Source organism: Anopheles arabiensis, assembly GCF_016920715.1.
Source record: "Anopheles arabiensis isolate DONGOLA chromosome X unlocalized genomic scaffold, AaraD3 X_pericentromeric_contig0030, whole genome shotgun sequence".
Classification (NCBI taxonomy): domain Eukaryota; kingdom Metazoa; phylum Arthropoda; class Insecta; order Diptera; family Culicidae; genus Anopheles; species Anopheles arabiensis.
In genome coordinates, this window is record NW_024412108.1 from 115,001 (window position 1) to 120,000 (window position 5,000).

Consider the following 5,000-nt stretch of genomic DNA (forward strand, 5'->3'; position numbering starts at 1 on the left):
ACCATGTTCGGTTAACAGGTCGTGTGTCGAGGTGGTCGGCCTTGGTAGTAGGATGTCTTGTGCATGTGACGTGTTGACCTGGTTTGGTCGGTGTGTCGTCGTGTACGAGATGACCTACTTACCCGTTAGTTTTCCAAGTTGTATTATGTGTTGACTTAGTTGACGTGTCATGTGCTTGGATGATTAGCGTACGGGTCATGTATGGTGCGCTTGCTTCAGTTGAAGGGATGTACTAGTACAGTTGTATTAATCGTTTATTTCACGATCTGGTCTTTTGGCTGGATCGTGAAAAAACTAAGTCCCAAATCCTGAACTCGAGAAGAAAGCGCCAATGACAACGTTTTTGACTGGAGCTCCCTAGCATTCGGCTTTTTCTACTTTGAAGGGATGCACTGTTGTATGAATTGTTTATTCACGAACTGGTCGTTTGATTGGATCGTGAAAAAAACGCTCAGTCCCAAATCCTGAACTCGACAGGAAAGCGCTGATTGCAAACATTTTGACTGGAAGTCCCTTGAAAATGGCGTTTTCGTTATTGGCATTATGTTGCACGTTTATTGTGGCTAGAACATTAATTATTCACAAAATGGCACCAAAGCTTGGCAAAAGTCGCGAAACACTCCTATCTCGACGCACCAGCAATCGCAACTTGATGCAAAATAAATTGCACGAGCTAATGATACTTGTACCATGCACAGTACACCGTACCAAAATATACCCCTGAAAGTGTGCAATTTGGTGCTACCCTAGGGAATATGTATGGAGAAGCCTAGCTACGTGTGTCGCACGTTCCAAGTTGCATGGACGTCGAACAGAGGCATGCAAAAGCACCTATCTAGGGAATTACTCTACGTTCTAGTAGCAAGTGCGATTTTCCGGTCCAGCACGGCAGTACGCCTGCACGCATACACTCCATGTACCAAAAATGTACCAACCTAGGCGTTGCTCAGTAGCTTTTGGCGGCACATAGAAAAAGTATTCGAGTTCAGATTTTTGGGACTTAGCGTATTTTTAAAACTAATAACGAAAATTAAATTTTAAATCGGTAAACGGCTAGGAGTTGCTCAGTAGCTTTTTGCGCAACGTGGCAAAAGTATTCGAGTTCAGATTTCTAGGACGTAGCGTATTTTTCAATCATAATAAACCGAATCAAACATAACAATGATGAAACTTACACCATGTCCCAAGGTTGTGCACAAAACGTAACGATAAAGTGCTGGCGAAGTTAGAGGTGCACCAAAATTGTGTACCGATCAGGAAAGTACTCTACGTTCCTATGATTTGGGTGAAAAGTGTTATTTAACTGCTGGTTAGAATAGACAGTTGCTTATCATACACATCGCAAACGAACACCCCTTAGTGAGCATTAGCAAAAGTCAATTGCACAAAGCAAATGCAATACAAACTGATCAAGTACATTAAAGAACGCTACGTAGCAGGACTTCTTTCCAAGAATGGTGTCCGCAACGGGAGGGCAAGCGTCCTTCCCAGGTTTTCCTAGTAAACCTTGTATGGTAAACATACCCAAGCGTGTCTGTAAGCACGCAACGAAAGTCACGAACGGGCACATACCTAGGGAATGTACTCTACGTACTTGGACTTTTGTCCAAGAATGGTGTCCGCGACGGTCGGGCACTGCGACGCAATAACCAAATCCTAGGATTGTAACTTTAGTGTGCACAAACATAAACATTAACGCGTTCGCTCGGGCTGCGCCGTCCGTGTTGAACACAAATGTGGGTGATTATATGCGTGGAGGGACAAAAACATACGAGGAGGAGACAGTTTTCTGCACGATGTGCACAGAGCTCATTTCGTCGTCCCGGGCGAATGGAAAAACACAAACATCGCGAGTATCGTTCTAGGTTTCTGTCTATAAAAGGGCAGGCCAAAAGGTGACCGGTTGAGATAAGCATTTTAAGCATACAAACACTTTATTGGAACTTTTGATACAAAAACAAGGTACGTACATGTAGGTTGTACCAACATGGACATCTATGAACGCGTACGCTCGGGCTGCGCCCTCCGTCTTGTACTTTCCTGATCGGTACACAGTTTTGGTGCACTGCTATTCCGACCGGCAACTTGTACCAACATATACATCCATGAACGCGTACGTAGTGTACTTTCCCTGATCGGTACACACTGTTGGTGCACGGCATAAGAAAAGAGCTAAAATGGTCAAACTCAATCCATTTCAACAATAGATAGTCGATAGTAGCTGTGCCGATGAAGTAGGGCACGATGCAAGTTAATGTTGTTTAATGAATAACATGTCCGCCATACATTTCAGTACAAAATTGCTCGGTCAGACCTACAAAGTGCTATATCTCGAATACGAGGCGTCGGACTGGGGGTTGTAGAACAATTTTAAGTTCGTCTAATGATTCTACATCCGATTCTGGATAGCGGTTTTTGACCACTTTTCAATATTTTGTGACACCCCGAACCTAGGGGCAGCTCCTAGCTTTTTCAAAAATGTGCACCGATCGGGCCGGAGAGCTCGTGTGGCTCAAAACATGTTTTCGCTAAAACACCTCAAAACGTGTCGAGAACGCACCCTAGCTCTTGTTTTTCAAAAGTTATGGCCATTTAAAGTGAGGTGGTTTTTGCTTCAAAATAGCTATTTTACCCGTCCCTATGGCCATGCTTTAAATTTTCACGAAAATGCCAGGTCAGACCTAGGGCGGGCCATATCTTGAATACTAAACGTCGCAGACATTGGTCGTAGAACAATTTTAAGTTCGTCTAATGATTCTACATCCGATTCTGGATAGCGGTTTTTGACCACTTTTCAATATTTTGTGACACCCCGAACCTAGGGGCAGCTCCTAGCTTTTTCAAAAATGTGCACCGAACGGGCCGGAGAGCTCGTGTGGCTCAAAACATGTTTTTCGCTAAAACACCTCAAAACGTGTCGAGAACGCACCCTAGCTCTTGTTTTTCAAAAGTTATGGCCATTTAAAGTGAGGTGGTTTTGCTTCAAAATAGCTATTTTACCCGTCCCTATGGCCATGCTTTAAATTTTCACGAAAATGCCAGGTCAGACCTAGGGCGGGCCATATCTTGAATACTAAACGTCGCAGACATTGGTCGTAGAACAATTTTAAGTTCGTCTAATGATTCTACATCCGATTCTGGATAGCGGTTTTTGACCACTTTTCAATATTTTGTGACACCCCGAACCTAGGGGCAGCTCCTAGCTTTTTTCAAAAATGTGCACCGAGCGGGCCGGAGAGCTCGTGTGGCTCAAAACATGTTTTTCGCTAAAACCCCTCAAAACGTGTAAGGAACGCACCCTAGATGATAAAAAGTGCAATCAGAATGTCAATCGACAACTTTGTTGGGGTACCATTTTACTCTACGGGCCAGTAGCTTAGGCGCGCCAACAGCGCTTTCCTTTCGGGTTCCCATTTTTGCCCTCCTGGGATTATGATCATTTGCTCATTGCCTACTATAGGGAGGGTACCTTGCTACGAGGTCAAACATGAAGATTGCACCAAATCGTAGTTTTTACCTCTATTTAGTCGTAGGAGCATGGTTTGCAGTGGCAGTGGGTCATTAAGCCCCCGTTTGGGTCATACGTCCCTCCGCGATAAAAATCGTCGTATGCCTATAGTCCGAACTAATGAAGCAAAAGTGGTGTCTGGTGGGCTCTGCCGATGATTTTAACCTATGATTTTGAGCTTCCACCCTATAAAAACGTTCCCTGGAGCAGTACATCACGGGTCTACGGACCCAAAGACTTCGTCGTGATGGTTTCTAGTAAAAAAGTTGTAACAGCTAAGGGTTTTGAATACGCGTATATTAACCATTGCTTGAAACTAAGCTTCGTTGTCTTTAAACTCTGCAAGACCAATCGAACTTCTTAGGGAAACCCGAAGGATTCACGCTAAGCTCGATGAGCTATTATGGGTAGTGGTGCATGATCTGGTGTTCCTTGGATCTAATCCAATGAATAAATTTATGAGGGTATATATGGTGCAGGGCACAAAGCGTGATGAAACCGGGTCTCCCTACCAAATGTGGCATATTTTTTCCCTGAGAGCGAAGCTCAGACCCACGTAGGGGAGAGCGAAGTGGAACTTAAATGTTCTATGCAGCAAATGTTCGCCATGCGGATAAACAAGTTGGAATAGTTCAATGTAGTGTAATGCAAACACGAATCGCAAATAACGATACGGGACCCAGAAGCAATTCTGCGGATCCCTCGGGGAGTGGTGAGTTGATATAAATTAGAGGTGAAAGTCCAAGTTGTTCAAGCTCCGGCTCGGCAGCCGATACGAGGTTCCTGTTGGGCTTTGTACATCGCGCAGAGGCGCCGTTCGGTTCTAGCAATGATTCCCGCCACCATGTTCCATGCGTGCAGAGATCCGTTAGAGCTCGTTCAATGTGTCCCGCCGTGATTACGAAAAAGTCCAACAGTTGACCAAGTTGGGGTGCGTCAAGTAAACGCGCAGAGATGCCGTTCGGTTTAGAGCAATGTCTCCCGTATCACGTTGGAGTTCTTCCACTAGTGCAGAGATCGCTGAACCGTTCAATGTGTCCCGTCGTGGTGTGCTTGTACCGAACACTTAGGATACACCATGCTTTGTTGGTTTGGGATAGGAGTGGTCGCGCAACTGCCTCCACGCCGCAAAGTGCCAGTTCGGATTGAAGGTCAACTTTAGCCGTTCAATGCATCAGTCGGTGGGTGTTCAGATGGCATCACAACTTCCCTAGGTGCTTAAGTTGGTTGGGTTGTAAAACATGTGCACATGCGCAGAGTATCGTGCGTACTAGCAAAGTCTCCCGTCACGGTGGTTATGAATGAGTTCCATTCAGTGCAGAGATCGTTAGTGCGTGCAATGTGTACCAGTCGATGTGTCGTACCGGAATACAACCCCGCTTAGAGGCCCGTCGCTCGAAGAGGACAAGCAAGAGTGCGCAGAGTGCCGTACTGGCCTAGCAATGTCTCCAGACAGACGTAGGAACACCCGACGCAGTGCAGAGAGTAGATC